Consider the following 24,841-nt stretch of genomic DNA (forward strand, 5'->3'; position numbering starts at 1 on the left):
CACGTGCAGGGACAGTTTCTGCACAGTTCAGACACAGCCCCGGAGGAAGCAGGGACATTCCCTTGGGACCCCAAAGCTGGGGGCCAATCCAACTGCACTGGGAGCCCCTGTGTGAGTCCAGTTCGTTCTACCTGGGCTGTTGGCACGTGGTCAGTGGCTGTCCAATGCCATCCCCGGGCTGGCACTGATCTCCAAGGCAGCCTGGAGCTGTCCTCAGCCAAAGTTCCCCAATTTGGACCCTGCAGACACTTCCTCCATTCTTCTCCAAGGTGACCTCAGCACACCAATGATGTCACAGCACTTGTACACCTGGTCAAGAATCCCCCATGAGCACACTCTGGTCTCTCCTCCAAGGGCACAAAGCAGCAAAACCCCCGAGGAAAATCTTCCCCCTTGGGCCCTGCGCCTCCTTGGGTGAGTTCCAGAGCAAACAGTCAAGGCAGTGGCCTGAAATGTTTTCCCAGCTGGGCCATAACACTTCTCTGATGGATCCACATTGTCCCTGGGGAAAGAGATGTGCAGAACCCTTCACTAATGCCCCGGAATGTCAAACAGGAATCACAGCCTTGGACAGCTCTCAGGAACCACTTCACTGTGGATTTTCCTTCCTGCAAGCCCAAGATGTCTGAATGTCCTCCTGGTGCCTCAGGCCTGGGTAAACAGGGCTTGTCAGAGAGGCTGGCAGGGCACCAACACCCCTCCTCCTCACAGGGCCCCTCTGTTACCCCAATTAGCTCCGAGTGGCTGCCTGGGGACAGGTGCCCACTTCCCCATGTCCCTGGGATGGGCACATCCTGCTCAGGGCCAGTGCTGGCCTGGGCCCAGAGCCAGGGCCATGACCCAGGGGCTCTGGGAGGGCTCAGGGGCTGCAGGTGTGACAGGATGAGGGGCAGGGCAGGGCATATTCCCCTCTGGACAGTGCTGTGGGCATGGAGCTTGGATGGGTTTGGCATCTGCAGGGAAAGGGATATGTGGTTGTCTGGATGTGGGAATTATCATGCCTGAGCAATTCCCTGACCCTCAGCCCTGTCTGCAGGTGATCAACATTGCCCAGTACTCCCCAGTGTCTCCAGTGACTGGAGATGCCAATTCCGCCCCTGATCACATGTCCCTTGTTCCCCTTGTTCTCCCCCACGTTGGGTTGGGGCTGGGCTCAGCTCTGGGGTGTCCCCGAGGGAAAGCTCTGGGAGAGGAGGGGCATCAGGACATGGGGGATCTGGCTGTGGGGGGCTGTTGGAGGGTGGATTGTCTTGGACGGGGGTTGTCCCCCCAGGGGCCCCAGCTGCCTTCGGCTCCCTGCCTGCCCCCCCTTGGCCCCCCAGGTGCCTGGGCCCTTGCAGGGGCAGCTGCCCCATGCAGGAAGCTGGAGGGATGCTGGGCAAGGGGCTGGATGCGTGCCACAGGTGGGGGTGGACTCTGTGCCAGGGCTGGGCTGGGCTGGGGGCTGTGCCAAGCCAGGCTTTGGCCTGGGGGCTGTCAGGGGAGGGGCAGGGAGGAGTTCGGGCAGGGATAAAGGTGCTCCTGCCCTGCTGCAGCCTCAGCCAGTGCTGCTCAGTGCCAGAGGAAGATGAAGGTGGCTGTGCTCAGTGTGGCCCTGCTCTTCTCCATCCTGCTGTGCCCCCCCAGCACAGGCCAAGGTGAGGCACCAGCAAAACGCTGTCCCCACATGCTGCCCTTTGTAGCCTCCCATCGCACCCTTTTGGTCTTTCTTTTCCTCTGTGTCCTATTCAGGCTCCCCAAATTCCCTCCCACTGACTGTTCCCAAGGCCTTTCCTTCCATGTCCCCCCTCAATCCTTTGCCTTTCTTCCTGGCCACTGCAGCAGGATCCTCCTGTACAACTCCCTGACTCAACCCCACCCCCAAAGCCTCTCTCAGTCCTGTTACTTTTGTCCTCACCTGTCCTCATTCTTCTGTCCCCACCAAGCCCCTGCCTTGCACTCCCATGTCCCTGCCCTGCAATTCCTTTCTCCTGCCCTGCACCTTACACCGTGCTCCTTCCACAACCCCAGCCCTGTCCATTGGGCTCTCAGTTTAGCCCAGTTTGGTGTCTTTGGGTCTCCCCCACCTCAAACAGATGTCCCAGGAGGCCCTGAATTCTCATCCCTTTGCCTGCACCCTGCTCCCTGCACCCCTGTCCCCACAGCCCCACAAGGTCCAATCCAGACCAAACTTTTGTTCTCCTTCCCCAGGCACTCCTGGAAGGAACCCAAGATGATCTCTGGGAGGTGAGTGGGCTGCTGGCATTGGAGGGCATCCCCTCAGGGAATTGGGGGGCAGTTGTGTCCCCCCATCCCTTGCTGGCACTGGGGACATCCCAGTGACCAGCGAGGTCTCCTGGTCTCTCTGCAGTTGGATTTAGACAATGTTGTGGTCCTGGAGACGCCTCTGGTGGGTACCACGAGTTCTGCCGGTGCCAGACCCTCCCCTTGCATGGCCCCCACAGCCCAGGCCATCCCAGTCTGTCCCAGCACAGCCCAGTGCACCCCTACTGATGCCCTAGACAACGCCCCTGCCCTGCAGATCCTCCCCAGGACCCCTTTCCCAGGGCCCCGCATTGCATTCCCATCCCTGTCACCCCAGGACCCCCTGGATGAGCCAGGACGCAGCCCCTGCCCCAGCTGTGCCTCTTGGCCAGGAGCCCAGTGCTCCTGGGCAGCAGCACAGCAGCTCCTGCACCCACTGCTCCCACAGCCCCTTCCCCAAGGCCCCCCTGCTCTGCCCTGCCTCCCAGGCCAGCCCAGTGCCCCCAGTGTGTCTCTAACGCTGCCTTTGTCCCCAGCCCCCTGTGGCTAAAGCGCTGCGGGCTCTCCTGCGGCAGAAGCGCCTGGCTGCCTCTCTGGATGCCTAGGTGAGCCGTGCCTGCAGGGACAGGGGTGGGGACAAAGCCCCTCCTCCATGGCCCAGTGGGCTCCAGAGGTCACGTTCTGGGGTTTGTCTTTTAGGGTTGGAAGTTTTTGAACACTGGTGTCCTGTTCCTGGCCAGGCATGAGGAGATGATCATCCCTGGAGGAACCCCCTGAACCCTTTGAGCCCTGGGCCACTTCCCCTGAATAATCAATCAATCAATAGTCAATAAACCCTTTGAGCAAAGCTTTGCTCTGTGTCCGTGTGTGTGTCCGGGGGTCTGGATTTCCTCCCTTCCAGTGGTCCAGGGAAGTCAGGCCAGGTCTGGGCTCTGCTGCCTTGACACAGTCTGTGCTTTCCCCCAGACAAATGGTGTGTTGGGAGTTGTGCAGAGTCCGGGGGGAGTGGGTTGACTAGGGGGGTGGGTGTCCAGGTGGTGAGAAAGGCTGTGGTTCCCTGTGAGCATGGTAGGAATGGCCTGGGTTTAAAAAAAAAAAAAAAATTCAAAACAAGGTTTCTTTTAAATCTTTTTCTCCCTGTGAGAAATGACTGTTCACTTCTCCAAATTTTGGAACTTTTATTTAAACCTTAACAAAAATTACAACAAAAAGACTAAATAAGGAAAAGTTATGGTGCTGGGAGCCTCCCCCACTTCGTGACTGGTAACCACGTGGCTGGCTCATCCAGACAATGGCTGCTCTCCCTTTTATATCCTTGCTGTTGCAACAGGCAGCCCTAGCTCCTCCCAGAGTCTGTCTGTTGACTCTTCGTGGCTGTCCATTGGTGTAGACTGCTTTCTTGGAACTGCATTGGAGGTCAGGTGTTGCTCAGCCGTGCCTCTTGGGAACAATCTGCCCCTCCCCAAATGCCCGGACTACCAAGATTATCCCGGGGTAACAATGCCGGGCAGGGGGACACATTGCAGTAACATAACTATACATCTGTGCAACTTCTCTTAACACACTTATCATGTTCACCCTTTAATTGGGAGAGCCAACCATCTCATTACTCATCTCTAACACTGTGGCATTCACATTCTCTGAAAAAATCCCTTTGCCCAGGATTTTTCTCCTGGGAAGCTGAGAAGCCTCAGAGAAAAGAAAACAATTCATATCTCATTTGCTTGTCCTGTGTTGGGCTCATGTGCAGAATGTGTTTGGAGATTGTTTACCCACAGGTGATTGTTTGATTGGATTCTGGAGTGAGTTATTTTGACTCATTGGCCAATTCTGGCCAAGCTGTGTTGTGACTCTGGAAGGAGTCAGGAGTTTTCATTATTATCTTTTCAACATTCAGTACGTGTTCTTTCTGTATTCTTTGTATAGTAGAGTATAGTACAGTATGTATAGTATAGTATAGTATAGTATAGTATAGTATAGTATAGTATAGTATAGTATAGTAGTCTTAAATATAATATAGTATTATAAAGTTATAAATTAGCCTTCTGCAAACATGGAGTAAAATGCATTATTCCTGCCTTTGTCAGGCATCCCTGCAAATACAATATAACACCCCCAAAATTCTTGATTTACTCAAAAAGAATTTAAATGCCAAAAAATCTTCATGTATCAAAAATATGTTGAAAGTATTTATTGGTCTTGAAATTTGGTTCCCTGGTGGAATGGGGCTGCTGGGTCTACCTGTCTACGGGGCACTGTGGGGCTGTGGGGTTTCCTGGGTGAGGGGCCCTGCACGGTCACCTGTAATGCCTGGCCACGGTGGGGTAGAGCCACCGCGGTGTCCTGGAAAAGGCGAGTGGTTCTGCCTGGCTCTGGGGTCATTCTTGGCCACTGGGTCCATCGGCTCCAGCAGGACTTGGGTGAATTTCGGGGTGGGCCAGGTGGATCAGTTGTCCCCAGCCATCCTGAGAGCTCACCAGGGCTCAGTTGTGTTTGCTGACTCCAGTTCCAATACTGAAGGAACCACTGGTGCCAGCACCGCCCCAGGGAAGCCTCACAGCAGAACTGTCACAGGGCATTGCCCTGGCAAAGGGGCAGGGAAAATGTCTTGGCCATGAGCAGCAGAATGGCGAGAAAGCCCCTGGTGCAGGAGTTCCCCAGCCCACCCGGTTGAAGGCAGATTTGGGTTGCATTCCTGCTGTCCTGGCAGTGAAATTCGGAGCAGATGGCACAGAGGTGTCTTCTCCACGGGGCTCACAGGTGACACCGAGATGCTGTGGGGGAACTGAGCCCTGCCTGAGGGCAGACTCAGCCCAGCAGGAGCCCCGGGCTGACACCGTGCTGGAGTCCACAGCTGGCTCAGGGGCGACGCGGTGCCATGAGTGGGGAACAGCTTCCCCTGAAACAGGGAGAGCTGCACCTTGGAGCCACCTGCTCCACAGCTGGAATGGTGTCAGCGTCAGGGAGCAGACTAAAGAGGAGAGGGAGGCCTTTGGTGTGAGATTCTGAGGAAGGCTTTATTCCTCAAAGGGAACAGGAACCAAAGAGCCCCAAGCACCAGTGTCCTCGCGATTTTATACAGCACTAGAACTGCGGGTGGGCACGATCGCTGAGCCAATAGGGAATCAGGGAGGGAGGAGCAAAAGGAGGGGAACACATCTCAGGGACCAATGGGGATAAGGGGGTGGAGAGGGCAGGTCACATGGGCCAATGGGGCATCAGACATGAGGGGAATTCCAGAGGGGCGGAACCTGCAGGGGAGGGGTTTACAGGAGACTGACAGGGAAGGGTCCAGAACAGGGGCAGAGTTTACAGCGATGGATAGGGAAGGCACTGGAATACAGGGTGGGGATTATAATGATTGAAGGGTAAAAGGGGAGGGATGTAACCTGGGAATAATCCAACTTGGGGAAATACAACATACAGGGAGTGAACTGGTACAGATCATCCAAAAAGCTATGAAATAAAAGGGCACTGCAACAGCGCTCGAGAAAGAGGGATGCAGGACATGTTTTATGGTGCAAAAAGAAAGGATTGATCCAGTGCTATTTTTATAGGGTCTTTTTATAGGGTTTTTTAACAACATCCCCTGTCTCTCCCCAATTGGTCAGTAACAAGTTGTTACCCTGTATTGATTGGTCACTCAAACCCCTGGTGTGTAAGTGCAGGAAAAGTTGTATGTGAGAGATAGTTTGTCACAGACATTTCTTTTATGAAAAATCCTCTCTCAGGATTTTTCCTGCTGAAGCTGAGGACTTCAGCAACAAGATGTAAACAATAGTTTATCTGCTGCTGGGGAATGCAACAGGTCCATGTGGATTGGCCCAGCTTGGATGTTTAGAAATAATGGCCAATCCAGAACTGAGCTCACTCGGACACAGTCCGAGAGAGCGGGGTTTGTTATCATTCTTTCTATTCTATTCTTAGCTTAGCAAGCGTCTGAAAACCTCTCCTGGTTTTTCTTTTTAGTATAGTTATAATAGATGTATATATCATAAAATAATAAATCAAGCCTTCTGATAATGGAGTCAACCTTCTCGTCTCTTCCTTCACCCAAAAACCCTTGCGACCACGGTCGCAATTGGTGACCCCTTGACTGAGGAGGACATTTATCACTTGGTGAGACCCCAGAGGAGCACTGCTACATTTGGGTAAACCTCGAATATGTGGCATTGATGTCATCTCACAGGTGACCACAGAAATGGATTCTAGCCAGCAGCTGAAGAACTGAAGATCCTTATCTGGACAGAGTTCACAGCAAGGCTAACCACAAAGAGAACCTTTTGAGAGCCTCCAGGAAGATGCTCAGAAATCCCAGCAGCCTCGAGCAGCAGCTGGCCATAGTGTGCTGGACTCTGTCACAAGGTACTGTCAGTTTTTCCCTTCCTGAAAATGCAGCCCTGTGCACATGGTGGCTGCATATCTGGACAAATTTTCCCACTGAGGCCGAGGCCCGATTCTCCCCCTCAGAGGAGAGACTTATTGCTCTCTGCACAAATGGGTTGAAGAGGATGGATTTTCCCTGTTGGAAAAGGATTGCTATGAGTTTTTTCGATGGGCAGAGCTTTTTGGGTTTTTCACGAATGTGCTCTATGCCTTTGATTTGTTTGTGTGGGAATGCATGGAATCCATTTTCCAAGCCATTTGGAACCGCAGACGGGGGTACCCTCAGATTTACTCGGTGTTCAGGGTACTCTTCCCAGTTTTTAAAAAGGAGAGCAGCTGCCTTTCCTGGATCGCTGATACCAGGGGTAGGCCCCATTTCCCCCGCTCCTGGGAGAAGACCCTTTGGAGAGGGACAAACGGCTGCTTCCAGCCCCCCATCCCAGCGGGGGTGAAATTTCGCCCAAAGCTGAAGTTTTTTCTCCTGCGTTTTTGGAGCATGCTCACATGAGGCTGCCTTCTTTCCCCCCCGCCGCTCTCGGAGGGTGTTTGAGTGGGCGGCGCCGCTGTCCCGGCCAGCACTGTGGACCCCGCCCCCCCAGAGCTGCGGGCGGCACCAGTCCATGGGGCCCCGCCTCCGCTCGGGGGCCGCCCAAACCGACCCCGCAGGGGCGGGTGCTTCCTTGTGTGGCCCCTCCCGTGGCCGCCCCTCCAGCAGAAACTGTGGGGACTCCGGCCAGGGCGGCCCCGCCCGCGGCTCCGCCCGGCTTCTACGCCCGCGAACTCCGAAACACCTCTTCCCACGGCTTTACCGGTGTTGCTAGGCAACAGCGAATTGGCGCTCCTTCCGCCGCTTCCTGCTTCCGCTCCAGTGTTGCTAGGCAACAGCGATCCGGCGCTGCTTCCGCCACTGCCCGCTTCTAGTCGGTGTTGCTAGGTGACCCACACGGTGACGACAGAGACGCGGCACCGCCCCCGGCCCCTCCCAGGCCAGCTCTGCCGTTTTTGCAGACCATGGCTGCACTTCCATGGCCGATCTCAGAGCCAGGGGCAGAACATGCTGCCGACCCCGTGCCTTCCCCGTCAGCCCTTCCTGCAGGGGCTGAGCTTGCCCCTGCGCTGCCGCTTCCAGATCCAAGCAACACAACAGCGTCCCTTTCCCGCGCAGCCGCGCCGCCTCCCGCCGATCCAGTCCCAGTTCAGAACGCTGCTGAAACCAACGCTGACTCTGCGGCTGCACCGGAACCCTCGGTGGCGGCTGCCGTGGTGGCTCCTGCACCCAGCGTGGCTCTCACCCTGCGTTTTTCGGGTTGTCCCAAGGCTGCCCCTGTGGGGGGAGCTGGGACAAGGGAAGAGGGCATCAGCCTCTCCCTTCGTGGAGTAGGCATGGCCCGACAGCTGGTTGCGGGCACAGCCTGGCTGCCTGCCTTCAAGATCAGAGTTTTTGGGGGGTTGCGGGTCCTTCCTTGGAGATTGCCATCCGTGCCGCCCCTCGTGTGTCCCAGTGGCGAGGGGACAGTGGGTCCCAAGGGGTCTGCCTTTGGTCTGCAGCCCAAGGGCTGGTGTGGAGCCAGGAGGCAGATGGGAAGAAGAACACCTTTTGCATTTGCATTGCAGACACAAGGGGAACGGAAACGTTTGGTCACCCGTTCTGCCATTCCATTGGCAGTGTGGTGCTGGGTTGTGAGAACGCAGAGAACGCCTGGCGGGCTGGGCCTGGGCCGCTGGGCTCAGGTCCCTGGACGGGGCCGCCTCACGGCCTCAGGTTGGTTTGGGGGCTTTGCTCCCGCCTTCAGGTCATGGGCCAGGGGCCCCACTTTTTGTGGGCCAGGTCTGGGGTTCCTGATTCTGCCACACGGGCCAGGGCCCCCAGGGCCTCTCTGGCCTCTGCTGCTTGCTGCTGCTGCTCTTTTCAAAAGAAAAGAAAAAAAAATTTAAATTAAATAAAAGAGTTGAAATAGCTGGCAACAGCTCAAAAAGCATTGAAGGGCCAAAAATTAGCTTCAGCCCAAGTTGTTCCATAAAGGGCTGTGTCTAAGACATTTCAGAAACTTTTTAAAAAAATTGTTTGAAACTGTTTGATGCAGCAGTCCTGTTTTCAGGACCAAAAGAGACTTTCAGAGATGGCAAAGAAGAACATCTTCAGGCATGGACTTTTCCTGAAACTCAGCTCTTCGGACTTGGACTTTGTTTGCATTGTTTTTGCATTTTCTTATATAGTAAGATTGTTTTAGTGATATCATAGAATTTTATGTTTTACAGGTGAAGAAATTCCCTGTTCATTCCACAGGAGCACTTGGTTGGCAACAGATAACCTGTCAGGTGTTTGTTCTTTCCTCTGCATGAGCCCAGCAGAGAAAAATTACAAACATTTTTCTTTTTAATTTAATTAAATTAAAAAAAGGTGACATGTCACAGACATTTCTTTTATGAAAAATCCTCTCTCAGGATTTTTCCTGCTGAAGCTGAGAAGTTCAGCAACAAGATGTAAACAATGGGTTATCTGCTGCTGTGGAATGCAACAGGTCCGTCTGGATTGGCCCAGCTTGGATGTTTTAGAGTTAATGGCCAATCCAGAACTGAGGTCTCGGAGACAGTCCGAGAGAGCGGGGGTTTGTTATCATTCTTTACTTTTCTATTCTTAGGTTAGGTAGCTAGCTTCTGAAGAAACCTTTCCTTTATTTTTCTTTTCAGTATAGTTATAATAGATGTATAGATCATAAAATAATAACTCAAGCCTTCTGATAATGGAGTCAACCTTCTCGTCTCTTCCTTCACCCAAAACCCTTGTGACCACTGTCACAGCCGGGCCTCAGAGTAATTCTAGAGCTAAAGCGTGAGAGACATCAGCTCCGCTCAGATAATACATGCCAGCGCTCATCCCGGGCCCGGCCGGCGCCTCCTCCTCCTCCTCCTCTGTGGGAACCCAGGGTCGGTGCCTTCCCCAGATCCGCAGTGAGCAACCCGTGTGTGGCGTGTCCATGCCCAAGGGCTTTGGGAGATGTTGAATTTTCATCTCTTTCTCACCTGCAGCTATCCAGGCCGTGCTCAGGATCCCCTCTGGGCACCAAGGCTTTTCCACGGGTCTCCCTCATTTGGCTGCTCCCTGTTCCTCAGCACAGCTGTGATCAAACCCTGGGGAAAAACTTTTGTGAAAAATGAGTATTTTAGAATTGGCCTTTGGCAAATATTCAAATGAATATTATATGTGTGATGTTATAAAGTTACGCTGCATTAATTGTCTTAAATAGCGTGTTAAATATAGTTTTAGGTTGCAACAAAGGGGTAAAATAGAAACTTTGCTGTGTACAATACTTTTTTTAAAGAAAGGACTTGCACTGAGACAGCAGCCACAGGAATCCTAAATCTTTCAGAGAAACAGAATGTCTTGCCCCTCTATCAGAACAAACGAACTTCTTCCCGCCTCATTCAGCCGTTAATGATTCAGAGGAGAAGAAGCTGAAGGCAGTCAGACTAAACAGCAAGCTACAGACTGTTTGTGCTGGCTTAGGGCAAATTTTGGGAGAAAACCTCCAAAAGGGGTCCGTCTAGAAAGCAAGTTCAAGCAGCCCCTCCCCCTACTAGCTCAGGAAAAGACTTCCCTCGAGAAAAGTGGAAAAACCCCAGTTTATTTAACAAGTAAAGTATTCATGAGCATGAAAAATGAATAATATTAAATGAAACCTCTGACAGTGCTGAAGAGATGGCAAATTCAGAAAGTCCTTTCTGTGGGTTGTAGTTGGCTCACTCGGTCTCTTCTAAGTCCCTCTGGCGCTGGAATGCAGCGTCCCAGAGCTCGGTGGGCCACAGGTGTGAGCTGCCAGTGTTTTTCTGGGTTTTCAGTCCAGAGCAGGTTTAAACAGTTCCAAGAAAAAGGAAAGTCACAGTCTGAGGAACTTCTCTGCCTAAGCTAGCCTAAAACCAAAATTGCCAGACCTGGGCTGTGAAGGCATTGGGAAATTCCCAAATCTGGGCACTGGTGGTGCCAGCAAACACCAGATCTGGATGGTGCTGGAGCCAGAACCTGCAAATTTCCAAAATTTGGCTTTCTGTGCCAGCAAATCACTGGACTTGGGCTGTGCCAGCACCAGCAAGTTTTCAGATCTGGGCGCTGGCGCTGCCAGCAAACACCAGATCTGGGTGGTGTCGTTGCCAGTGACAGAAATCTGCCGGATTTGGGCTCTGCTGGCACCGGGAAATTTCCAAATCTGGGCACTGGCGCTGCAAACACAAGATGTGGGCGGTGCCAGACCCAGGAGCAGAAAGTTGCCGGGTTTTGGATTTCGGTGCCAGTAAATTGCTGCACTTGGGCTGTGTCAGAACAGGGAAATTTCCAGATCTGGGCACTGGCGGTGCCAGCAAACAGCAGTGAAACCTTCTGGTCCTCGTCCGGACCCTTGACCAGTGGTTTCCCTGAGAACCGGCTCTGGCCACTTTACAGACAGAGACTGCTTTCATCTGGTGCTCTGGAAACAGAACTTTAATGAAGGCAAACACAACACACAGGACGGCGTGCACAGTACAGAGAGCGAAGCAGAAAAAAGCCTGGGTCCAGGGTCTAGCAGGGGTATTTATACATTTATTTATGGGGAGGGGGTGTCTTGGTTTGGAAAGACAGGTGTCTGCTAAGGAAGACGGGTGCCTCTCCTGAACTGGAAACTGTAAATCCCCACCCTCCGCATTGTAATAAATTTGAAATTAAGGGGGGCTTTCAGGCAAAGATATGGAAGCAGGAATAACAGTTCTTTTATTCGGGAAAAAAAATAAACAATGCAATAAATCAAAACAGCACTGACAGAGTCAGAATACAACCTGACACCCTGAGGTCAGGGTGTTGGTAGTTGTCCAATTGGAATTGTGGCTGCAGTGCTCCTGGAGCAGCAGGTGTGGTTCTGTTGGAGCAGTGATCCTGTAGAAAAGGGTGTAGTCTTCCTCTGAAGATCCAGGGGAAGAGGCAGCTGTTCCTCTGGGAATCCAGTGGAAATGCTGCTCTGGTGCCCCAAGATCTCAGATTGTATCCAGTTGGGAATGCTTGGCTCCTCCCTGTGGGCAGAGCATCTCACAGTGGGATGCTGTAATTCTTCTCAGCCATGCAGTGACATTCAATGCCCCATTAACAGCAGGCGTCTCCCCAGAGGGAGGATTGGTTGTGGCAGAGATAAGGAAAACTGCCCACTTAACAGAAGACAACTGCCATAGCTCTAACAGATGGTAAATGGAATACTACAGAGAGTGTGGGAGAGGGGATGAGGGGGAGAAAGAGAGGGAGAGAGAGGAGCCCATGGAGTCAGAGATCAATCCTCTTGGAGGTGATGATCAGTGCTCAATTTATTGCAAATCTGAGGTACATTTGTATGGTCATGCAGGGTTCAGCGACGTGAGAACACATTTGATTGGTTACAAAGCACTATGTATGAGACAAAGAGCTCACATGTCTTTGGTCACATAGCAGAGCTTGGCAAAAGTGTCAGCAGAACATCTTGCCCCATATCCTCTCTTCACATCCTCAGAACATCCTGCTTCACATCCCTTTTCCCTAGGTACATCTTGCCAAACTTCTTTTATCACTTCAACTGAGTGAGGGGCTTGGCAGAAGCAACTTGTGGTGTAAAAAGTGAGGCTAAGATGACAGACGGCCATGCCCACGATCCAACAATGTCTTTACATTCAGGACCCAATTGATCTACACTGCGTCTAATGTGTTTGAATTGGTGACTTATGTTGAGCATTTGATGGATAGTAGGGGCAAATAATGTTAGCTTACCAAAGTAGCAGGGTCCTCCTTGTGCCTTTGCAGGTATGGCAGGCCAAGCTCAATCTCCACAAATGAGGAATACTCCTGGAGGCAACATTTTTGCTTTCTCTGCTGTCTTACCATGTAAGAGCCGAAATGAGGGATGCGGGACTCCAGGCAGCTCTCCAAAATTCAGTTTATTCTATCCAAGAGGTTACAGCAGTGCAGGGTTGTGGGTGACAGAGCTGTGCCTACAGCTCTTCCTGTTTGAGGGGGGGTTTATCCTTTGCTCTAAGTCATAAAAACCCCTTTTAACTAACACGCCCTTTGCCTCCTTGGTTATCCAGTAAGACTGGCTCAGCAATTGTTTTCTTCTATATCAAATCTTGCTTCCATCTCTATTCCTTCATCAGACTCTACATTGAAAAATCTTTCTGCTAAGCATACATATCTGTGACACTTTCTTGTCAAACCTTCATCCTTCCCAACACCAGGTTCTCATGATCCTTACTCTTGCTATCGTCAAGACACACAAACAGACACAGACACAGACACAGACAGTGTTCATTTTGTTCCATTTTGCATTGACCGACTCTGGATTCTGATTGCTGCTTTTCCTGGCTGTGCCTTTAGCATGGTGTAAGCAGTGGAGTGAAGCTTGGCAAGGAACCTTGTCCTGCTGTGGCTCTGCTATGAAATTTTCTTTGCCCACAGCTTTGCCGTCATCCTTGCAGTGATGTCCAAGTGCCTGTGCCATGCCAGGTCTGGCAGCGTGGAGAGCCCTGGGCTGTGAGCACCGAGGCCCTGGCAGTGCCTGTGACACCAGGGCTTCTCAGCAGCCTGCAGCCTCCTGAGATGTGCACCTGGGCTCTGCTGGGACCTCCTGTGAGCTCAGGCTTCTTTTGGAACACGGAGAGCTGTGGCATGTCCCCCTGGAGTTCCTGTGACAGCACGTGGCCTCCTGAGCCTTTGGCAGCCTGGAGATGGCTGGAATGTGCCCAGGGAGCCAGTGTGAGTGTGTGTGACACCCCAGCTCTTTCAGAGGATGGAGAGTGCACGTGTGTCCCCATGCAGGCCCTGTGAGCGCGTGTGAGCTGCCGGCTCCTCAGCAGCCTGGGGACACGTGGGATGTCGCCCGTGAGAGCCTGTTCTAGGCTGGGATCTGCGTGGGCTTTGGCAAACGGGAGACTCCTGGCATGTCCCCCCTGAGCTGCTGGGGCTCTGTGTGGCCCGAGTGTTCTTGGAGAGCACAGAGAGCCCTGGGATGTCCCCGTGGGAGCGCAGGGAGTGGCTGTGACACAGCGGTGCCTTGTGAGCTGGCAGTGGCCTGGCACGTCAGCTGGGAAGGGCTGTGAGTGCCTGTGAGCACACGTGTCTGTCTCATGGCCAGAGAGCTGTGGGAGGTGCCCGTGGCAGGCCTGGGAGTGCAGGGGAGCTCAGGGCTCTGGAGAAGCCTGTGGGCACGTGGGACACCAGGCTGGAAGGCCTGGCAGTGCCTTTGCCCTGCCTGCTCTTCAGCCGTCTGGAGAGCCCTGGCAGGTTGGAGCAGGATGCTTTGGGCTGGCTGCTCTGCCTTGGAATGTGAGCCAGGCACTTGGACAGTGTCCAATTTGCCAGTGTCTCCAGGTGGCTTTGCAAGGGCCAGCCTGTGTGGTTTTGCTGTTGGATTCTGCTGAAACCCCTTGTGGCCACCGGCCCTGACTGAAGGTGCCGCTGCTGGTCACAGATGGGGCAGATGAGCTGCTCCAGTGAGCTGGAGGCCCCTGCGTGCCAGTCAGTCCCTTTGGGCTGTAAAAGTGCAGTCCCCTGTCCTGGGGGAAGTTCTTCTGAGCTGTTCCTGCCTGGAGTGTGTGGAGCTTCCTCCTTGGGAAGGGGATGCCCAGCAAGGCTCCTCCTGGAGGCGCAGAGAAAGAGAGCTGCCCACCAGTGTTGCTGTGGGGAGTTCCATCGAGCTCTACTTCCTAATTGTATTTTTGTCTTGCTGGAGCAGGACTGCTTTCTGTAACTCTGCTGACTCATGGGGGGCAGTGGGCTGGAGACAAAGAGACCACTCACCCCGATGTTCATGTGGCAAACAGAGAGCGTTTATTCTCCAGCCCTGCCTTATAAAGGGCATTTGAAAACCCCACTCTGGGTACTTCCATTGGTCCAATCTCTGCACCCCTTCAGGTTCTGGGCAGTGAAATGGCTGCAGCCCAGGAGAGATGGGATTGGGCAGGGCCCAGTCAATTGGGCAAGGTCAGTGAGCCCAGGGCTGGTTAATTCACACAGTACAAGCCAGCCTGCACTGTGACACATGGCAGCACTTCTGCTCTGCCCCACACACACTGCAGCAGGAGTTCTCCTGCAGAAATGCTTGGGGGCCTTTGGGTTTATTTCCAGATTCTGCAGCAGAGCTTCCCCACCACAGGGAAATTCTCCATTCCTCATGTCCAAGCCCCAGTGCTGCAGACAGAACCAGGGGGTGACACGTGGGCTGTGCCACCAGTGCCTTTCCCAGGAGCAGGAAAATTCCAGCTCTTCCCTGCTGAGACAGTGGTTGAGAGGAGAGGGAAAGCTCCTCCTTCCTGACCTGCTGGAGCACGTGCAGGGACAGTTTCTGCACAGTTCAGACACAGCCCCGGAGGAAGCAGGGACATTCCCTTGGGACCCCCAAAGCTGGGGGCCAATCCAACTGCACTGGGAGCCCCTGTGTGAGTCCAGTTCGTTCTACCTGGGCTGTTGGCACGTGGTCAGTGGCTGTCCAATGCCATCCCCGGGCTGGCACTGATCTCCAAGGCAGCCTGGAGCTGTCCCCAGCCAAAGTTCCCCAATTTGGACCCTGCAGACATTTCCTCCATTCTTCTCCAAGGTGACCTCAGCACACCAATGATGTCACAGCACTTGTACACCTGGTCAAGAATCCCCCATGAGCACACTCTGGTCTCTCCTCCAAGGGCACAAAGCAGCAAAACCCCCGAGGAAAATCTTCCCCCTTGGGCCCTGCGCCTCCTTGGGTGAGTTCCAGAACAAATAGTCAAGGCAGTGGCCTGAAATGTTTTCCCAGCTGGGCCATAACACTTCTCTGATGGATCCACATTGTCCCTGGGGAAAGAGATGTGCAGAACCCTTCACTAATGCCCTGGAATGTCAAACAGGAATCACAGCCTTGGACAGCTCTCGGGAACCACTTCACTGTGGATTTTCCTTCCTGCAAGCCCAAGATGTCTGAATGTCCTCCTGGTGCCTCAGGCCTGGGTAAACAGGGCTTGTCAGAGAGGCTGGCAGGGCACCAACACCCCTCCTCCTCACAGGGCCCCTCTGTTACCCCAATTAGCTCCGAGTGGCTGCCTGGGGACAGGTGCCCACTTCCCCATGTCCCTTGGGATGGGCACATCCTGCTCAGGGCCAGTGCTGGCCTGGGCCCAGAGCCAGGGCCATGACCCAGGGGCTCTGGGAGGGCTCAGGGGCTGCAGGTGTGACAGGATGAGGGGCAGGGCAGGGCATATTCCCCTCTGGACAGTGCTGTGGGCATGGAGCTTGGATGGGTTTGGCATCTGCAGGGAAGGGGAAATGGAGTGGTCTGGCTGTGGGAACAAGCACACCTGAGGCACTGCCCAAGCCTCAGCCCTGTCTGCAGGTGATCAACATTGCCCAGTACTCCCCAGTGTCTCCAGTGACTGGAGATGCCAATTCCTCACCTGATCACATGTGCCTTGTTCCCCTTGTTCTCCCCCATGTTGGGGCTGGGCTCAGCTCTGGGGTGTCCCAGAGGGAAAGCTCTGGGAGAGGAGGGGCATCAGGACATGGGGGATCTGGCTGTGGGGGGCTGTTGGAGGGTGGATTGTCTTGGAGCGGGGGGTTGTCTCCCCTGGGGATCCAGCTGCCTTCAGCTCCTTGCCTGCCCCCCTTGGCCCCCCAGGTGCCTGGGCCCTTGCAGGGGCAGCTGCCCCATGCAGGGAGCTGGAGGGATGCTGGGCAAGGGGGCTGGATGTGTGCCACAGGTGGGGTGGCCTCTGTGCCAGGGCTGGGCGGACTGTGCCAAGCCAGGCTTTGGCCTGGGGGCTGTCAGGGAGGGGACAGGGAGGAGTTTGGGAAGGGATAAAGGTGCTCCTGCCCTGCTGCAGCCTCAGCCAGTGCTGCTCAGTGCCAGAGGAAGATGAAGGTGGCTGTGCTCAGTGTGGCCCTGCTCTTCTCCATCCTGCTGTGCCCCCCAGCACAGGCCAAGGTGAGGCACCAGCAGAACGCTGTCCCCACATGCTGCCCTTTGCAGCCTCCCATCGCACCCTTTTGGTCTCCTTTTTCTCCTCTGTGTCCTATCCAGGCTCCCCAAATTCCCTCCCACTGACTGTTCCCAAGGCCTTTCCTTCCATGTCCCCCCTCAATCCTTTGCCTTTCTTCCTGGCCACTGCAGCAGGATCCTCCTGTACAACTCCCTGACTCACACCCCCCCCAAACCCTCTCTCAGTCCTGTCACTTTTGTCCTCACCTGTCCTCATTCTTCTGTCCCCACCAAGCCCCTGCCTTGCACTCCCATGTCCCTGCCCTGCAATTCCTTTCTCCTGCCCTGCACCTTACACCGTGCTCCTTCCACAACCCCAGCCCGCTCCACTGGGCTCTCAGTTTAGCCCAGTTTGGTGTCTTTGGGTCTCCCCCACCTCAAACAGATGTCCCAGGAGGCCCTGAATTCTCATCCCTTTGCCTCCACCCTGCTCCCTGCACCCCTGTCCCCCACAGCCCCACAAGGTCCAATCCAGACCAAACTTTTGTTCTCCTTCCCCAGGCACTCCTGGAAGGAACCCAAGATGATCTCTGGGAGGGGAGTGGGCTGCTGGCATTGGAGGGCATCCCCTCTGGGAATTGGGGGGCAGTTTGGTTCCCCCATCCCTTGCTGGCACCGGGCACATCCCAGTGACCAGTGAGGTCTCCTGGTCTCTCTGCACTTGGATTTAGACAATGTTGAGATCCTGAAGATGCCTCTGGTGGGTACCACGAGTTCTGCTGGTGTCAGACCCTCCCCTTGCATGGCCCCCACACCCCAGGCCATCCCAGTCTGTGCCAGCACAGCCCAGTGCACCCCTACTGATGCCCTAGACAACGCGCCCTGCCCTGCAGATCCTCCCCAGGGACCCCCTTTCCCAGGGCCCCCATTGCATTCCCATCCCTGTCAGCCCAGGACCCCCTGGATGAGCCAGGACACAGCCCCTGCCCCAGCTGTGCCTCTTGGCCAGGAGCCCAGTGCTTCTGGGCAGGAGCACCGCAGCTGCTGCACCCCATTGCTCCCACAGGCCCTTCCCTATGGATCCCCTTGCTTCCCCCTTCCCTCCCAGCCCAGCCCAGTGCCCCCAGTGTGTCTCTATTGCTGCCTTTGTCCCCAGCCCCCTGGGGCTGAAAAGCTGGTGCCTGTTCTGGGGCAGAAGCCCCTGGCTGCCTCTCTGGATGCCTGGGTGAGCAGTGCCTGCAGGGACAGGGCTGGGGACAAGGCCCTTCTCATGGCCCAGTGGGCACCAAAGGGCACCTTCTGGGGTTTGTCCTTTAGGGTTGGGATTTGTTGTGGGAACACTGGTGTCCTTATCCTGGCGGAATGAGGAGATGATCATCCCTGGAGGAACCCCCTGAACCCTTTGAGCCCTGGGCCACTTCCCCTGAATAATCAATCAATCAATAGTCAATAAACCCTTTGAGCAAAGCTTTGCTCTGTGTCCGTGTGTGTGTCCGGGGGTCTGGATTTCCTCCCTTCCAGTGGTCCAGGGAAGTCAGGCCAGGTCTGGGCTCTGCTGCCTTGACACAGTCTGTGCTTTCCCCCAGACAAATGGTGTGTTGGGAGTTGTGCAGAGTCCGGGGGGAGTGGGTTGACTAGGGGGGTGGGTGTCCAGGTGGTGAGAAAGGCTGTGGTTCCCTGTGAGCATGGTAGGAATGGCCTGGGTTTAAAAGAAAAAAAAATAAATTCAAAACAAGGTTTCTTTTAAATCTTTTTCTCCCTGTGAGAAATGACTGTTCACTTCTCCAAATTTTGGAACTTTTATTTAAACCTTAACAAAAATTACAACAAAAAGACTAAATAAGGAAAAAGTTATGGTGCTGGGAGCCTCCCCCACTTCGTGACTGGTAACCACGTGGCTGGCTCATCCACACAATGGCTGCTCTCCCTTTTATATCCTTGCTGTTGCAACAGGCAGCCCTAGCTCCTCCCAGAGTCTGTCTGTTGACTCTTCGTGGCTGTCCATTGGTGTAGACTGCTTTCTTGGAACTGCATTGGAGGTCAGGTGTTGCTCAGCCGTGCCTCTTGGGAACAATCTGCCCCTCCCCAAATGCCCGGACTACCAAGATTATCCCGGGGTAACAATGCCGGGCAGGGGGACACATTGCAGTAACATAACTATACATCTGTGCAACTTCTCTTAACACACTTATCATGTTCACCCTTTAATTGGGAGAGCCAACCATCTCATTACTCATCTCTAACACTGTGGCATTCACATTCTCTGAAAAAATCCCTTTGCCCAGGATTTTTCTCCTGGGAAGCTGAGAAGCCTCAGAGAAAAAGGAAAACAATTCATATCTCATTTGCTTGTCCTGTGTTGGGCTCATGTGCAGAATGTGTTTGGAGATTGTTTACCCACAGGTGATTGTTTGATTGGATTCTGGAGTGAGTTATTTTGACTCATTGGCCAATTCTGGCCAAGCTGTGTTGTGACTCTGGAAGGAGTCAGGAGTTTTCATTATTATCTTTTCAACATTCAGTACGTGTTCTTTCTGTATTCTTTAGTATAGTATAGTATAGTATAGTATAGTATAGTATAGTATAGTATAGTATAGTATAGTATAGTATAGTATAGTATAGTATAGTAGTCTTAAATATAATATAGTATTATAAAGTTATAAATTAGCCTTCTGCAAACATGGAGTAAAATGCATTATTCCTGCCTTTGTCAGGCATCCCTGCAAATACAATATAACACCCCCAAAATTCTTGATTTACTCAAAAGAATTTAAATGCCAAAAAAATCTTCATGTATCAAAAATATGTTGAAAGTATTTATTGGTCTTGAAATTTGGTTCCCTGGTGGAATGGGGCTGCTGGGTCTACCTGTCTACGGGGCACTGTGGGGCTGTGGGGTTTCCTGGGTGAGGGGCCCTACACGGTCACCTGTAATGCCTGGCCACGGTGGGGTAGAGCCACCGCGGTGTCCTGGAAAAGGGCGAGTGGTTCTGCCTGGCTCTGGGGTCATTCTTGGCCACTGGGTCCATCGGCTCCAGCAGGACTTGGGTGAATTTCGGGGTGGGCCAGGTGGATCAGTTGTCCCCGGCCATCCTGAGAGCTCACCAGGGCTCAGTCGTGTTTGCTGACTCCAGTTCCAATACTGAAGGAACCACTGGTGCCAGCACCGCCCCAGGGAAGCCTCACAGCAGAACTGGCACAGGGCATTGCCCTGGCAGAGGGGCAGGGAAAATGTCTTGGCCATGAGCAGCAGAATGGCGAGAAAGCCCCTGGTGCAGGAGTTCCCCAGCCCACCCGGTTGAAGCCAGATTTGGGTTGCATTCCTGCTGTCCTGGCAGTGAAATTCGGAGCAGAGGGCACAGAGGTGTCTTCTCCACGGGGCTCACAGGTGACACCGAGATGCTGTGGGGGAACTGAGCCCTGCCTGAGGGCAGACTCAGCCCAGCAGGAGCCCCGGGCTGACACCGCGCTGGAGTCCACAGCTGGCTCAGGGGCGGTGCGGTGCCATGAGTGGGGAACAGCTTCCCCTGAAACAGGGAGAGCTGAACCTTGGAGCCACCTGCTCCACAGCTGGAATGGTGTCAGCGTCAGGGAGCAGACTAAAGAGGAGAGGGAGGCCTTTGGTGTGAGATTCTGAGGAAGGCTTTATTCCTCAAAGGGAACAGGAACCAAAGAGCCCCCAGCACCAGTGTGCTCGCGATTTTATACAGCACTAGAACTGCGGGTGGGCACGATCGCTGAGCCAATAGGGAATCAGGGAGGGAGGAGCAAAAGGAGGGGAACACATCTCAGGGACCAATGGGGATAAGGGGGTGGAGAGGGCAGGTCACATGGGCCAATGGGGCGTCAGACATGAGGGAAATTCCAGAGGGGCGGAACCTGCAGGGGAGGGGTTTACAGGAGACTGACAGGGAAGGGTCCAGAACAGGGGCAGAGTTTACAGCGATGGATAGGGAAGGCACTGGAATACAGGGTGGGGATTATAATGAGTGAAGGGTAAAAGGGGAGGGATGTAACCTGGGAATAATCCAACTTGGGGAAATACAACATACAGGGAGTGAACTGGTACAGATCATCCAAAAAGCTATGAAATAAAAGGGCACTGCAACAGCGCGCGAGAAAGAGGGATGCAGGACATGTTTTATGGTGCAAAAAGAAAGGATTGATCCAGTGCTATTTTTATAGGGTCTTTTTATAGGGTTTTTTAACAACATCCCCTGTCTCTCCCCAATTGGTCAGTAACAAGTTGTTACCCTGTATTGATTGGTCACTCAAACCCTTGGTGTGTAAGTGCAGGAAAAGTTGTATGTGAGAGATAGTTTGTCACAGACATTTCTTTTATGAAAAATCCTCTCTCAGGATTTTTCCTGCTGAAGCTGAGAACTTCAGCAACAAGATGTAAAGAATAGTTTATCTGCTGCTGGGGAATGCAACAGGTCCATGTGGATTGGCCCAGCTTGGATGTTTAGAAATAATGGCCAATCCAGAACTGAGCTCACTCGGACACAGTCCGAGAGAGTGGGTTTTTTATCATTCTTTCTATTCTATTCTTAGCTTAGCAAGCGTCTGAAAACCTCTCCTGGTTTTTCTTTTTAGTATAGTTATAATAGATGTATATATCATAAAATAATAAATCAAGCCTTCTGATAATGGAGTCAACCTTCTCGTCTCTTCCTTCACCCAAAAACCCTTGTGACCACGGTCGCAATTGGTGACCCCTTGACTGAGGAGGACATTTATCACTTGGTGAGACCCCAGAGGAGCACTGCTACATTTGGGAAAACCTTGAATATGTGGCATTGATGTCATCTCACAGGTGACCACAGAAATGGATTCTAGCCAGCAGCTGAAGAACTGAAGATCCTTATCTGGACAGAGTTCACAGCAAGGCTAACCACAAAGAGAACCTTTTGAGAGCCTCCAGGAAGATGCTCAGAAATCCCAGCAGCCTCGAGCAGCAGCTGGCCATAGTGTGCTGGACTCTGTCACAAGGTACTGTCAGTTTTTCCCTTCCTGAAAATGCAGCCCTGTGCACATGGTGGCTGCATATCTGGACAAATTTTCCCACTGAGGCCGAGGCCCGATTCTCCCCCTCAAAGGAGAGACTTATTGCTCTCTGCACAAATGGGTTGAAGAGGATGGATTTTCCCTGTTGGAAAAGGATTGCTATGAGTTTTTTCGATGGGCAGAGCTTTTTGGGTTTTTCACGAATGTGCTCTATGCCTTTGATTTGTTTGTGTGGGAATGCATGGAATCCATTTTCCAAGCCATTTGGAACCGCAGACTGGGGTACCCTCAGATTTACTCGGTGTTCAGGGTACTCTTCCCAGTTTTTAAAAGGAGAGCAGCTGCCTTTCCCTGGATCGCTGATACCAGGGGTAGACCCCATTTCCCCCGCTCCTGGGAGAAGACCCTTTGGAGAGGGACAAACGGCTGCTTCCAGCCCCCCCATCCCAGCGGGGGGGTGAAATTTCGCCCAAAGCTGAAGTTTTTTCTCCTGCGTTTTTGGAGCATGCTCACATGAGGCTGCCTTCTTTCCCCCCTCGCCGCTCTCGGAGGGTGTTTGAGTGGGCGGCGCCGCCGTCCCGGCCAGCACTGTGGACCCCGCCCCACCCAGAGCTGCGGGTGGCACCAGTCCACGGGGCCCCGCCTCTGCATGCAGGGGCCGCCCAAACCGGCCCCGCGGGTGCGGGTGCTTCCTTGTGTGGCCCCTCCCGTGGCCGCCCCTCCAGCAGAGACTGTGGGGACTCCGGCCAGGGCGGCCCCGCCCGCGGCTCCGCCGGCTTCTACGCCCGCGAACTCCGAAACACCTCTTCCCACGGCTTCACCGGTGTTGCTAGGCAACAGCGAATTGGCGCTCCTTCCGCCGCTTCCTGCTTCCGCTCCAGTGTTGCTAGGCAACAGCGATCCGGTGCTGCTTCCGCCACTGCCCGCTTCTAGTCGGCGTTGCTAGGTGACCCACACGGTGACGACAGAGACGCGGCACCGCCCCGAGGCCCTCCCAGGCCAGCTCTGTCGTTTTTGCAGACCATGGCTGCACTTCCATGGCCGATCTCAGAGCCACGGGCAGAACATGCTGCCGACCCCGTGCCTTCCCTGTCAGCCCTTCCTGCAGGGGCTGAGCTTGCCCCTGCGCTGCCGCTTCCAGATCCAAGCGACACAACAGCGGCGCTTTCCCGCGCAGCCGCGCCGCCTCCCGCCGATCCAGTCCCAGTTCAGGACGCTGCTGAAACCGACGCTGACTCTGCGGCTGCACCGGAACCCTCGGTGGCGGCTGCCGTGGTGGCTCCTGCACCCAGCGTGGCTCTCACCCTGAGTTTTTCGGGTTGTCCCAAGGCTGCCCCTGTGGGGGGAGCTGGGACAAGGGAAGAGGGCATCAGCCTCTCCCTTCGTGGAGTAGGCATGGCCCGACAGCTGGTTGAGGGCACAGCCTGGCTGCCTGCCTTCAAGATCAGAGTTTTTGGGGGGTTGGGGGTCCTTCCTTGGAGATTGCCATCCGTGCCGCCCCTCGTGCGCCCAGTGGCGAGGGGACAGTGGGTCCCAAGGGGTCTGCCTTTGGTCTGCAGCCCAAGGGCTGGTGTGGAGCCAGGAGGCAGATGGGAAGAAGAACACCTTTTGCATTTGCATTGCAGACACAAGGGGAACGGAAACGTTTGGTCACCCGTTCTGCCATTCCATTGGCAGTGTGGTGCCGGGTTGTGAGAACGCAGAGAACGCCTGGCAGGCTGGGCCTGGGCCGCTGGGCTCAGGTCCCTGGACCGGGGCCGCCTCACGGCCTCAGGTTGGATTTGGGGGCTTTGCTCCCGCCTTCAGGTCATGGGCCAGGGGCCCCCACTTTTTGTGGGCCAGGTCTGGGGTTCCTGATTCTGCCACACGGGCCAGGGCCCCCAGGGCCTCTCTGGCCTCTGCTGCTTGCTGCTGCTGCTCTTTTCAAAAAAAAAAAAAAAAAAATTAAATTAAATAAAAAGAGTTGAAATAGCTGGCAACAGCTCAAAAAAGCATTGAAGGGCCAAAAATGAGCTTCAGCCCAAGTTGTTCCATAAAGGGCTGTGTCTAAGACATTTCAGAAACTTTTTAAAAAAATTGTTTGAAACTGTTTGATGCAGCAGTCCTGTTTTCAGGACCAAAAGAGACTTTCAGAGATGGCAAAGAAGAACATCTTCAGGCCATGGACTTTTCCTGAAACTCAGCTCTTCGGACTTGGACTTTGTTTGCATTGTTTTTGCATTTTTCTTATATAGTAAGATTGTTTTAGTGATATCATAGAATTTTATGTTTTACAGGTGAAGAAATTCCCTGTTCATTCCACAGGAGCACTTGGTTGGCAACAGATAACCTGTCAGGTGTTTGTTCTTTCCTCTGCATGAGCCCAGCAGAGAAAACTACAAACATTTTTCTTTTTAATTTAATTAAATTAAAAAAAGGTGACATGTCACAGACATTTCTTTTATGAAAAATCCTCTCTCGGGATTTTTCCTGCTGAAGCTGAGAAGTTCAGCAACAAGATGTAAACAATGGGTTATCTGCTGCTGTGGAATGCAACAGGTCCGTCTGGATTGGCCCAGCTTGGATGTTTAGAGTTAATGGCCAATCCAGAACTGAGGTCTCTCGGAGACAGTCCGAGAGAGCGGGGTTTGTTATCATTCTTTACTTTTCTATTCTTAGGTTAGGTAGCTAGCTTCTGAAGAAACCTTTCCTTTATTTTTCTTTTCAGTATAGTTATAATAGATGTATAGATCATAAAATAATAACTCAAGCCTTCTGATAATGGAGTCAACCTTCTCGTCTCTTCCTTCACCCAAAACCCTTGTGACCACTGTCACAGCCGGGCCTCAGAGTAATTCTAGAGCTAAAGCGTGAGAGACATCAGCTCCGCTCAGATAATACATGCCAGCGCTCATCCCGGGCCCGGCCGGCGCCTCCTCCTCCTCCTCCTCTGTGGGAACCCAGGGTCGGTGCCTTCCCCAGATCCGCAGTGAGCAACCCGTGTGTGGCGTGTCCATGCCCAAGGGCTTTGGGAGATGTTGAATTTTCATCTCTTTCTCACCTGCAGCTCTCCAGGCCATGCTCAGGATCCCCTCTGGGCACCAAGGCTTTTCCACGGGTCTCCCTCATTTGGCTGTTCCCTGTTCCTCAGCACAGCTGTGATCAAACCCTGGGGAAAAACTTTTGTGAAAAGTGCGTATTTTAGAATTGGCTTTTGGCAAATATTCAAATGAATATTATATGTGTGATGTTAGAAAGTTACGCGGCATTAATTTTCTTAAATAGCGTGTTAA

The 24,841-nt window shown here is 53.4% G+C and overlaps 2 non-coding genes across 2 annotated transcripts; both read right to left on the bottom strand.

Annotated features, from left to right (window-relative positions):
* Positions 1–9,433: 9,433 nt before the first annotated feature.
* On the bottom strand, positions 9,434–9,516 carry LOC115916469. Its single transcript, XR_004061600.1, has one exon. It is a non-coding gene; the product is annotated as a small nucleolar RNA SNORD45 (small nucleolar RNA).
* Positions 9,517–24,388: 14,872 nt separating this feature from the next.
* LOC115916470 lies at positions 24,389–24,471 on the bottom strand. The gene has a single exon (XR_004061601.1). It is a non-coding gene; the product is annotated as a small nucleolar RNA SNORD45 (small nucleolar RNA).
* Positions 24,472–24,841: the final 370 nt, after the last annotated feature.

Source organism: Camarhynchus parvulus, unplaced genomic scaffold (genome assembly GCF_901933205.1).
Source record: "Camarhynchus parvulus unplaced genomic scaffold, STF_HiC, whole genome shotgun sequence".
NCBI lineage: Eukaryota > Metazoa > Chordata > Aves > Passeriformes > Thraupidae > Camarhynchus > Camarhynchus parvulus.